At 50.1% G+C, this 12,585-nt stretch overlaps 1 protein-coding gene across 3 annotated transcripts in view; it reads left to right on the top strand.

Moving 5' to 3' along the window:
* ARHGAP24 (Rho GTPase activating protein 24) overlaps nucleotides 1–12,585 on the top strand; it is a 361,634-nt gene that overhangs the window by 52,005 nt on the left and 297,044 nt on the right. The window contains exon 1 of one of the 3 annotated variants that reach the window (XM_077300987.1): nucleotides 10,827–11,041. The exons of the other annotated variants lie outside the window; for them this stretch is intronic. The gene's annotated coding sequence lies outside the window, so the exon portion shown is untranslated. Of the gene's footprint in view, nucleotides 1–10,826; nucleotides 11,042–12,585 lie in introns of those variants that run through there. 3 annotated transcript variants of the gene reach the window in all.

Below are 12,585 nucleotides of genomic sequence, written 5' to 3'. Positions count from 1 at the left end.
CCCTGATTTAAAGGGCACCTGCCTTGGGTTACATTTCAGACTGGAATATTAAGAGAGCCTCCCCTCTCCCTTTCGCCCCTCTGCAAAGGCAGTTTGGTGTCCCTGCTTGCTGTGTTGCATTTCTGTCTTCGGTGTTCCAATTAGAACAGGTGGCTGGTGCTTTGCCTCACTGTCGGGAAGTGCACAGGCATTTTTAAGAAAATTTACATTACTTACAGTGGCTGCCCTTGGAAAAGGGCAACAGCTGGAAAAGAGAAATATAGAGCATCTGTCTTGCTACCCTTAATTATGTGGGGGAAAATACCGTATTTATTCTAATGCTTGCTCTGACATTTGTTTTCCATCCCGGTCATTTTGTCTGAGTGGCGTCAATGTATAAGTGGGCATTTGACCGAAGGGGGTGCTCATTGTACTCTGGGGTAAGGAATCGGCAGAGTCTTATCTGGAAAGGTTCGTTAGACACCGGTCAGAGATGAAGGGAATCTGATATTCAGATTTGCCTCTGCACTTGTAAAGGCTGAAAACTGGAATGTTCGGCTAGGTGAAATGACCAGGGGCTATGCAATGTGTCCGGCCCTCTGTAGTGTTATGCAGTGCCTATTTGTAGCCATAGAGCAGGGGTAGTCAAACTGCGGCCCTCCAGGTGTCCATGGACTACAATTCATGGGAATTGTAGTCCATGGACACCTGGAGGGCCGCAGTTTGACTACCCCTGCCATAGAAGGTGGTGCAGGAGGATATTGTGGTGGATTGCACCTGAAATTTTTAAAAGTGGCAGTGATGAGCATTCACACGGGTTCTTGCATGGGAGTAAAGGTATCTGTGGCATAACTCCTGTGGAAGAAAGAAAAACGCAGAGGGGAGAGAAAACTTGAGATAACGAGAGCAAAACACCCTCCCTGAAAAAACGGTGAGGACTCTAAAGGTCAGCTGTCTGTACAATGCAAAGAACACAGTTAGGCGAACATTTATTGTGCGCACCTTATAAAATTAAAAACATGCACAAAGCCCATAGACTGTTCCTGGAAAAGCTTAATATGCACTTTGCACTAGTAAAGGTTCACTCATGTGGACACTGAGCTGCAAGTTTACCTGGATCTGTTTTAAATATCTGGGAGACACTATGGCTCAACAGTAGACCATCTGCTTGGCAGGTAGACCAGCTGTTCTCAACTCCTTTTTTGTTGGCTATGGCCCTTTTCAGGTTCCAGGGCCCTATGTAATAGACTGGTCACTTGTATAATGGCTAGGCTTAAAAAGGACTAAGCTACACATGTAAAAAGTAAAGGTAAAGGTATCCCGTGTGCAAGCACCGAGTCATGTCTGACCCTTGGGGTGACGCCCTCTAGCGTTTTCATGGCAGACTCAATACGGGGTGGTTTGCCAGTGCCTTCCCCAGTCATGACCGTTTACCCCCCAGCAAGCTGGGTCCTCATTTTACCGACCTCGGAAGGATGGAAGGCTGAGTCAACCTTGAGCCGGCTGCTGGGATCGACCTCCCAGCCTCATGGGCAGAGCTTTCAGACTGCATTTCTGCTGCCTTATCACTCTGCGCCACAAGAGACTCTTAAGCTACACATATACTAACTTGATTACCACTTCTTTCTTTCTTTCTTTCTTTCTTTCTTTCTTTCTTTCTTTCTTTCTTTCTTTCTTTCTTTCTTTCTTTCTTTCTTTCTTTCTTTCTTTCTTTCTTTCTTTCTTTCTTTCTTTCTTCCCTTCCCTTCCCTTCCCTTCCCTTCCCTTCCCTTCCCTTCCCTTCCCTTCCCTTCCCTTCCCTTCCCTTCCCTTCCCTTCCCTTCCCCCTCTCACACACGCACACATTCAACCAAGAGGAGCATTGTATTTATTTATTATTAAACTTCTATACCGCCCTTCCCAAGGGCTCAGAGCAGTTTACAAACAGATACAATAAACACACAAGCATCATGATAAAATTGGTTGTAAAATGCTTAAAATTATAAACTATAAGTCAACAAATTTCTCCCTGGGAAGAGTCTTGCCATGTTGCCAAAGTCAAGTGGCAGCAAGTGGGTCAGGTGAGTGGTGTGACAGGCACTGGGTCCAGGCAAATCGTGGGAGTCTGGCTGGGTCCAGGTGAGCGGCACCTGGATGAGTTGCACAAATTGCCTTGGAGCTGTTTCTTGGCCTGGCCCCAGTGAGTCCTCCCACCAGGCCAGGGGTGAACGGTGCTGCAAAAATAGCTCAGAAAGGGCTCTGCTCCTTCCCCCTGCCTTTTACTGGCAGAAGCCAAGGTTTGAAGGTTGGAAACATTGAGATGGACATCCAGCAACACCCATAGTGGCTGCTGGAATCTCAGAGAGCATTCACTTCGTAAAGGTACATGTGCTGCTGCTATTTGTGTTTTTTAAACCACCCCACCCTTTAAAGATTTCAAAACTGTGGCTTTTCTCAGTCTTGTAGAAAGATCTGTTTTGTGTGTTCATGGCTTCAGTGTCTGGATTGAAATATCCACAGAGCAGGCCATGCTGGGAATGAAATACACCGATGAAATCAAAATGTTGGTTTATCTAGCTCAGTATGATTTGCTTGCTGCAGCTTCCTGGAGTCTTATGCAGAGATCCAGCATATCATTTCCTAACCTTTTCTGTGTGAGATCTTTTATTTGCAGTTGCTCTAGGGCCAGAGGCTGTATCGGGACCGTCTGAGAACCAATGTGGGGTAAAGGGTGGCAGACTCTAATGTGGAGAGCTAGGTTTGATTCCCCACTCCTCCACATGTCGCCAGCTGGGTAACCTTGGCCTAGTCACTGGCAGTCTTCAAGCAAAGGTTGGATACACACTTTTCTTGGATGCTTTAGGATGCTTTGGGCTGATCCTGCGTTGAGCAGGGGGTTGGACTAGATGGCCTGTATGGCCCCTTCCAACTCTATGATTCTGTGATTCTTTTAGGGCTGTTCTTACAGAGTTCTCTGCCCCACCTACCTCGCAGGGTTTCTGTTGTGGTGAAAGGAAGGGAAATATGTAATCTACTTTGGGACTCCTTTGGGTAGTTGAAGCGGGGTATAAAACCCCCAGCTTGTCTTCTTCACTACAAGCAAAAGGGTCAGCTCTAGCACAGAGCCGAAAACCCTTTCATTAATGCTGAAAAGTTGTCCGGATGTGAACACAGACAAATTAAGTGGCTATTAATGTTAATAACTGTACATTTAAGTACATGGCATTGACTTGCCCTTTCTGCTTGTCAATCGTATGACTTTTGAACGAATCACCTCAGACCATTAGTCACTTTTGCTATCAGACACTGTTGAGCCTATTTTCCGGGAATCTGGACACTGTGCCTTTAAGCTGACGAAAATGCTGAATGTTTTGATTTTAAATCCACGCAAACTAGTCGATATCACTGCATCCTATTCCACAAAGCCTAAATAAAATTGCAAGAGTTCTTTCACAGAAATTAAACCAAAACTGACCAATGGCGTGAAGATCCATTGTTCATGATTGTAGATAAATTGTTTTTCCCCCCTGGGGTTTCTCAATTCAGTTCCGCCTCTTGTCCCACCATGCTGATCTCACTCTTTTCCGCTGCTCCAGACAGACAAACGCTCTATTTCTATCTACCCTGCAAGACTGTTGTGTGGATGGCGGCCCCCCTGTGAAAGGGTCGTTTGACCCCCAGAGTGGTCCCGACCCCCAGGTTGAGAGCCACTGCTGTAGGGTGAACCCCTTCCAAATGGACACTGAGATGCTCTAGAAAAAGGCATGGCACCAAATCTTCATTCTCGCCAGAGGTTGTGCTTAACTTTCCAGAAAGGCCAGACTAACCACAATATATCCCTGCATGGTCTTCAGGGGTGGTGAGGTATCTTGTCACCCGCTTCCCTGCTTGTTAATAGCAACATCAAGTATCAAAGGGGTCTTCCTGGTTTGTCTCAGATGAATGAATCTCCTTGGAGAATTTCTGCAACATTTCAGCTCACCTGTTTTAACTACAACCACCCCCATCCCCATGCAGGACACTCCGGATTTTGTTTCCGGTGAAAGTCTATGCCAGACGTAGGTGAGAAAACTGGGAGATTATTTTCGTACAAAAGAGCGTGCTGAAAATCACATTGAATTTCAATTGTGAAGCCGACACAGGCCAACATGCTCTTAGGCATGATGGAAAACTCTTGCCTGCTTCCGGCTTTCATTTCCTCATTAACAATTATGATATGTAGATGCAAATCACCTGTGAATCTCTTGCGGTCTGTTTAATAAAGAGCTCTTTTGTGGTTCGACAGGCTTTTGTGTATCGTTTCTGATCAGTGCAGTTGACCCAATGGCACAATGCATTTCTGATCTTTATTCTTTCTACGCGGCAGACGTGTGGAATCTTATTGTCTGATTGAGAATTTATCAAACTTTGAGAAAGATGTAGCTTCCCCGCCAAACCCGCTGTGATGGACGCCCCAGCTCTGATTTGCTGGCGTTGTCTCACCACATCAGATTCTAAACATAGACTCCGAATTTGTGCCAGGCATTCTGCATCTGTGGTTTTCTTGCATCTCGGTTGAGGACAATCACGGCATTTGTTTTGCATTTTTCTTGGGAGAGTGGGTGGTCCCGCCTCCCGTCATGCCCCTCCCCCTTTGGGTTTTTTTTTTTAACATGTGCAAAAACACACTTGCGTTGTAATGCATTCCAAAGTATTTTTTTTATTTGCCTCCCCCCCATCCCTTGATTCTCATGGCCCTCGAATCACCCAAGCAAAGGGGGAGGGGTTTCTGGGTTGATGTGGGCTCAGTTACCGTGCATGCATGAAAATAAAGCACCTCAGCCACTGTTACACAATTCTTTTGGGCACGGAAATTAGGAAGTCGCCCGTTGCACCTAAAATCATAAAGTGCATTTAGATACTGGAGAGGGGGGAAGGATGGGGAAGGCAGCGGGGTATGGATAGTCTTCATTTTTACTTTTAACTTTCTGGAAAGTCCCCGGAAAGTGGGCACTGTTTTCAATGCAGTTTCGCATTGTAATGCAATCATGATAAAAAAAAAATTAAAAACATGGAGGGGAGGCTGGGAGGAAAGACAGATTATTGGTCGGAGTTGATGTGTCAACTCTTGAGGTGGGAATGAAGGAGAAAGACAACTCAAATCCCAAGCTCCCTCATTGGAGGGAACAAACCCAGGGGCGGGGGAGAAATTGCATTTTCTGAGGATTCTCATTTGGATCTGTTCTTTGAGAGCCCGATTTTTGCATGAAAGGTTTGTTATTCCATGGAACATCGGGGAGGCCATGGTGGCATTTTTGGTGGCTGCCAAAACAGTCTGCCTTACAAAGTGTTAATGGGCTGCTGGGTTTAAATGTATACACGTTTCAATTAAGTTATGTCAGTACATGATATTTTCTTTAAAATTAATCTGTTGCTTTTTTACAACTCCCAAAACATCTACTCTCTGATCAGTCAGTTTCTCCAGGGGAACTGATCGCTGTTATCAGAGATTCAGTTATCATTCCAGGAGATTTCCAGGCCACCCCTTGGAGGCTGGCATCCCTAGTTAAGTGGTGCTTTCTCCCCCTTTGTTTTTTCATACACACTTGGATACATTCATGTCCTCTAAGCCAGTGGTCCCCTACCTTTTTATCACCGGTCAACGCTTGAGAATTTTACTGAGGCTTGGGGGGGTAGTCTCCGCCTCCTAAGCCCCTGCTCTGCTTCCTTTCCTGCCGCCGCCCCTGACTTCCTGCCGCCCACTGGGGGCACTGCCAGCAGCAGCAGCGCAGTGCCAGGCCAAGGGGGAGCCCCAGCCATGGTAGCCGCTGGAGAACACCAAAGTGCGGCAGAGTGGCAGGGCAGCCCCCGAGGCAGCAGCCAGGGAGGAGGACGAGGAGGATCCATGGCCCTATACCAACTGATCCACGGACCAGTACCGGTCCCTGGACCAAGGGTTGGGGACCACCGCTCTAAGCCCAGTTGTGGGAACTGTGCAGTATCATCTGAAGCCTGGAAAATGCAAAATGATGACAACAGAAAATATCTCATTGTGCAGCTAACCAGTAAGGGCAGCTTCCACAATGGGAACACTATTTCTTCTGCTCCACCAAAGATCAGACCAAGCTGCTTGAGTGGATCCTCTTGGCACTGTGAAGGATTCATCCTGAGACCTGGCAAACCGTTCCTTTTTTCTTTTTTGCCTTCTAGTGTCCAGGGTAGGTTGCTCCTCTCTTTCTCTCTCTCTCTCCATTGAGCTCAAACCAACCTTTTGCCTCCCTTTTCTGGGAACAAGATCAAAACTGCGTCTTGCAGCCTTGCATGCATGGACAGCCGCTGAGAAGCTGATTTGGTTGCTTGCCTTTTTCTTTTCCTTTCCCTTAAAGAAGCCCAGTGAGGTCTGAACCCTGAAAAGTCACTGCTCCTTGGCAGGCTGCAGTGTTTGTACAGCTGTTGCCACAGATCTGCCGTGATCTTTTTTTTCTTCCTCTTTTCAAAATCCAAGTGTAAATTGACATCTGGGTTTGGCGGGTGGGAGGAGGGAGGGAGGTTTCTTACAGGGTCTGACGGGATCAGACTCGGAAGGACGTTTCGCTTCTTCTAAGGTGAGGCAGCGGCAGGAGGAACACCGTCTGTGCGCATTCCTGCTTAGGCTTGTCTGTTTTTCTGGTTTGGATTTTTGCTGTTTGGAGCGGGGATAAAAATGACGAAACAAGGGGGACGCATTTAAACAAAAACAAGTCATCCTGTTTGAAAGGGGAGGGTGGATCGGGAGAGAGTTTTGAAGGGTGCCGGCTTTGGATACCTTTGCTTGTTGTTCTTGTGTCAGGTTGGTGGAGCTGGAACAAACTGACTGCTTGCAAAAGGTTCAGGGTTTCCTAATCAGGCTGGCTGGTTGTGGCTTGAGTGAAAGAAGACGAAAGTTCACCTATTAAACTGGCTTGTACCGAGTCAGACCATTGGCCCGTCAGGTGTAGGGTGGCCAGCTCTGGGTTGGGAAATACCTGGAGACTTTTGGGGGTGGAGCTGGAAGAGGGTGGAATTTGGAGTGGGGAGTACAATGGAGTACAATGCTAAGGAGTCCACCCTCCTTTTCTCCAGGGGAACTGATCTCTGTTGCCTGCAGAGGAGCTATAATTCCAGGGGATCCCCAGGTCCCACCTGGAGGTTGGCATTCTTACTGGTGCAGAGGCTTGTTGACTGTGATCGGTGGCATCCCTCCAATCCGACCCCTTCCCCTCCCCAAGAATGCCTCTGACGGAAGCCTTTCTTAGCACGGCTGTCTGGAGTAATTTTAGCTTGAGAAGTCAGGGGCTGCCTTTGGGACATTTGGTGCATTGAGCATGTGCTCTGTCGATGAGCTATGTCGGCCCTTCCCTTCTGGGTTTTCTTTTTCAGGCTGCTTCCTGAGGGAAGGCTTCCCAGGGGAGGAGGGTCCAAATGCCCTGCCGGATAATAACCGGGCTAAGACCGGGGCCCCTCTCCCCTAGGCACAGAGGTCAGTATTAGACTGTCCCGGATTCCCAGTTTGATCCATCCTACGCCCATTTATTCATCTGCCTGCCTTTTTGACCATCCGGTGAGCCTGTGTGGGAAATAGTGTGTTAATTGTTGTGTTGCCATCATTGAAAGTGAGTTTTTTTTTGTTTATGGGGGTTTTAATTGGGAATTTTAATGTTTTTAATGTATTGATTTGTATGTGAAATATTGTAACCGCCGCAAGCCGGTTCTCCAAGAGAGGCGGTCATACAAATCGAATAATAAACAAACAAACCCACAGGACACACTTTCTCCCCACCCCATGCTGAGCTTGGGGAGTAGGAAGGGACAGAGAAGGTCCACAATTACTTATAATTATCCATCCTCTCCCTTCTGCCCATCAAGTGGGCCTGTGTGGGAATAGTTCTATTCAATCGCCATCATTGTGACTGAGTCACTGTTTATGGGTTTTTTAATGGGGAATTTTAATGGTTTTAATGTACTGATTTGTATTGAAATATTGTGAACCGCCGTGAGCCGGTTTCCGAGAGCAGCGGTCACACAAATCGAACACATAACAATAACAACAACAACAACAGCAAATATGGTTGCCAGGCCCTACCTGGAGATCCCTCCAGAATGACAAAAGAGCTCCCGAAGACAGAGGAAATTGCAAGTTTTTTTGAGGGGAGGCATCTGAGGCAGTATAGCCCACCCATGTCCTTCCTCTCCCTACGCCCGGCCTGTGGTGCATTGGTCCTCCCAGGGGCTCACTAGGAAGGAGAAGTTCTGGTAGGGTTGCCAGTTCCGGATTGGAGACTGAGGAGGGCAGGGCTTGGGGAGGAGAGGGACTTCAGGGGCATTGAGTCCACTTTCCAAAGGAGCTAGTTTCCCAGGTAAATTGACCTCTGTCGCAATAGTGGGAGACTTCTAGTCACCAACCACCTGGAGGTCAGCAACCCTAGGCTCTCAGGACCATAACTGGAGATGAAGTTAAAGTTATGGATTAATTGTGGCCTGTTCTGTTAGCTGGCTGTTGTGTTCCAATAAACTTCTTTGGGGGTTTTTAAGCAGAGGCTAGATAGCCCTCTGGCCGAAATGCTGATTCTGGAAATTTAGGCAGATTGTGAGTGGGTGGGCAGAAGGGATTATGTCCATGCTTGGCTCTGGTAGCCCTTTCTTGCATGCCCAGGGAAATGTCAATCACCACTTCGGAATCGAGAGGTGAATTTCTTCCAAGCCGGACTGACCAGGGATTCTGGTTTCAACGTGGGGGGGGGGGAGCATCATCTGGGCATTGAATTGGGGTCACTCTGGGTGGGCAGGTAGTTGTGAGTTTCCTGCATTCTGTAGGGGGTTGGACTAGATGTCTCTGGAGGTCCCTTCCAACTCTACGATTCTATTATTCTACGATTCTATTACCAAGATGTGACACTGACCTCCCCAGGATTCGGCCCCCCAAATCTCCAGGAATTTCTCAAGCCAGTTGGCAGCCTTATTGTGGACTGGCAGCAGGCTGTCAGACTTCTAGGATGCATAATGGATAATGGTGGCAACAGTGGCTCTGAAGACAAAGAATATCTGTCTGCATAAGCACCAATCACCAAATCAAGGCCCTCCTCCTTCTTGGGATGCTGGGTGTCCGCTGGCACCATGCAGCTCTTCGTTCGTGCACAGAATCTGCACGCCCTTGAGGCGTCTAGGCAAGCAAGAGTGACACACCTAAAGGTTCACATCGAGTCTTTGGAAGGCATCGCATCTTGAGGATTGAGTGGTCCTGTGGGATGAGACCAGGGGTCCATCTCTTCCAGCGTCCTCTCTCACACAGTGGCCAACCAGTTCCTCTGGAGGGCCAGCAACAGGACATAGACGCTGAGTCCATCCCCTAATGAGAACATCAGAAGAGCCCTGCTGGATAAGACCAGGGGTCCATCTAGTCCAGCATCCTGTCTCACATCCTGTCTCACACAGTTCCTCTGGAGTAGCGATCCCCAACCTGTGGGCCGCGGACCACATGCGGTCCTTCGACTAATTGGAGGTGGGCCCCGAAGGACGCCTTCTCCCCCCCCCCCCCCGGCCCTTTACTTCATCCCCCCCAGCCCTTTACAACACACTGCATTGTTGTGGCATGACTGTATCTTATTTTGAAGGGATGTTTAAACATTACCATAGCGGTCAGAGAACGTTAGGGCAGTGGTTGAGAGTAGAGGAGTAAACTACCCCCCCCCCCACCGGGCCTCAGTAAAAGGCGTTGAGTGGTCCCCAGTGAGTGGTCCCCGGCATTGAGTGGTCCCCGGTGATAAAAAAGGTTGAGGACCACTGCTCTGGAGGACCAGAAACGGGGCAGGGAGGCCAAGGCCATTCCCTGATGTTGCCTCCTGGCCCTGGGACTCAGAGTCCGCCTCTGAACCTAGAGGTTCCCCTCAGTCTCTATGGCTAATAGACGATCTTCCCTGCATCTCTCTAATCTCCTTTTTAAAGCCCTCTGTGCCTGCGGCCATCGCTACAGCCTCCGTCAGCAAATTCCACATTCTAACCCTGCACCGCAGCTCCAGGGAGGGCCTTCTGTCTTCCTGCGCCTGCATTAGGAAGCGAGGGGTCGTGGGTCAACCGAAGAGCCTCTGCACATCATGCAGAAGGTCCCGGGTTCAATCTCAAATTGGGGAAAGGGGTGGGGGGTGGGGAAGAACCAGGCAAGCGGTGGCATAAGAGACCTCTGCTTAGGACCCTGGAGAGACCCGGCCAGGACTGACTTCTAGGAGCCAGGGTCCTGTGGTCCTCCAGATGTCCATGGACTACAATTCCCATGAGCCCCTGCCAGTGAATGCTGGCAGGGGCTCATGGGAATTGTAGTCCATGGACATCTGGAGGACCACAGGTTGACTACCCCGGCAGTTCAGGAAAGGGTTGCTTTATGTGTTCACATGGGGTGCCTCCTGAGAGCCCTTGCAGCAGTCCGGAGAAGTGTGTGTGTGTGTGTGTGTGTGTGTGTGTGTGTGTGGGGAGGGGGGTCCTGGGGGTAGAGATCCAAAGGGCAGAGTCTGGGGGGGTTCCATCTTCTGAGGGAGGGGGGGAAGGGAGTCCCTCCCTGGGGAGGCAGCTGGGGGCATTCCCCCCCCCCCCCAGAGCTGCTGCTGAACAGCTGGAGAGTCAAATCCTCTCTCTCCATCACTTGGAAAAGCCGGGCTCTGGGAGGCAAACAGGGGAGGGGAGGGGCAGAGTGGACGGTGTGTGTGTGTGTATCTGGGGGGGGGGTTCCTTCCCTACCGGCTGCGCTGCGGAGAGCTGAGCCCGGCAGAGTTCCTCCAGCAGCGGCGCCGCGCGGCACCCTTTGCTGCCGGGCCCCCCAATTCCCCCGTGCGGGCTCCGGGCTCCGCCTGCTTGGCCGCCGCTGCCTCTCCGCTGCAAAGGCAGACACAGGCAGGCAGGCAGAGGCGGCGGCGGAGGATGCCGGGACCCGCCGCTCCGTTTGGCCAGCCCAGCGGCGGGGCCCCCTGCCGGGCGGGGCCGGGACTGGGACTGGGGCTCGGAGCCTGGCCGGGCCTCGCGAGCGACGGCGCTCCGTGCAGATGCGGCGCTTGAGAGTCTCCCTCCCGGGACGCCCCTCTTGGCATCGCGGCGGCTGGTGAGTTTCGCTCCGGGAAGGAAGGACGGTGGATGGAGGGCGGAGGAGAGCCTGCGGTAGGGAAATCCTACATGCCGCTTCTGGCCGAGGGTTCCCCTGTCTCGGCTGCCGCATCAGATGGAGAATGCCACATGATAGCGGGGAATACCTGGCGGGCGCCCGCCGTCCCTGGCTCTTCTTTCTTTCTTTCTTTCTTTCTTTCTTTCTTTCTTTCTTTCTTTCTTTCTTTCTTTCTTTCTTTCTTTCTTTCTTTCTTTCTTTCTTTCTTTCAAGCGGGGGAAAGGGAGCAGGTAGCCGCCAGGGCGACGGGAGCGGCAAACGGTGGCCGGTGGCCGGTTCACTTTTCTTGCTTAGGAGCGCGAGCAGGACGGGCTGAAGTTCGCCAGGGGAAGCTCTGGGCGCCAACGCAAAGCGAGAGGAGCAGCTTTTCCTCCCGCGCGGCTGCCGGGGCTTGTGTTGTGGCGCCGGAGCTGTGGTGAGGTTTGTGTTTCGTGGGAAGCCGCCTGCAGCCTCTTTGGTAGATTGTTTCCTTTCGCTGTTTTTGCAGAAGGTTGGTCACATCTGTATTCTGGACGCTGAGTCTCCTTTGGAAGCTTTCTGCTATTTCTCCTTTTGAAACCGAAGGCTTGCCCCTGGGTCTCTTAGTACGGACAGACAGACAGACAGGATCTTCGCTTGCCTTTCTCCTTTGAGAAGCTGTAGAGTTGGCCGATTTTGCCCTCTTCTTATCAAACTTGTAATCCTTTCTAAACGCCGGGTTTTGATCGAGTTGGGAACATGCAGGTCGCTGTGTTTAGAAGGGTTTTGAGCTGCTTTTCAATAGCAGAGATGCCTCGTGACGGGTAAAGGTTTCATGGCTGTAAAGGGTTCTCTTTGGTCCTGGTCTTCATCACTCAGTGCCCCTGTAAAAAGGGCAGGACAACCTTTACAAGTCCTGCTAGGGTCTATCTGAAGTATGTGTTGAACCAAGTTTTTAAATGATAGAGTTCTCTCAGAGCTCTCTCAGCCCTACCTACCTCACAGGGTGCCTGTTGTGGGGAGAGGAAGGGAAGGCGATTGTGAGCCACTTTGAGACTCCTTTGGATAGAGTGTACAAAAACCCAGCTCTTCTTCTTCTTGCATAAGGCCATTAAGGGTAGCCAGGCTATGGTGAGAGTTAAGTTCAGCCTCTTAGCCAGCAAAACTGCGCATTGTGCTTACGCACATTTGACGCTGTGCATGTGGCATGGAAAGAACATTTCTAGGGCAGCTTCATGTACTCAGTGTTATCCCAGTGAAAGGTAGGATGCATGATCTCCCTGGAACCCATGTGCTCATCACTGAAAATACACTCCCCTGGCCTGCACATCTTGTCATCCACCACACTGAATGCCTGGGTGGCAGTCCACCAGAGGATCAGAGCATGTCTTGAGCTTTAGTTTGTCTGTCTAGGAATGAGAAAACAAGGAGGTTGCCAAGCACAATATAAGACTAGTTCCCCACAGTAAAGTGAATGTGTCAGAAGTTGCCCAGATCTAGCACAGTCTGTGATAATCTGTGAATCT

This window comes from Paroedura picta, chromosome 10 (genome assembly GCF_049243985.1).
Source record: "Paroedura picta isolate Pp20150507F chromosome 10, Ppicta_v3.0, whole genome shotgun sequence".
Lineage (NCBI taxonomy): Eukaryota > Metazoa > Chordata > Lepidosauria > Squamata > Gekkonidae > Paroedura > Paroedura picta.
The sequence above is the reverse complement of the archived record's forward strand: the minus strand, read 5'-3'. Positions and strand labels throughout refer to the sequence as shown.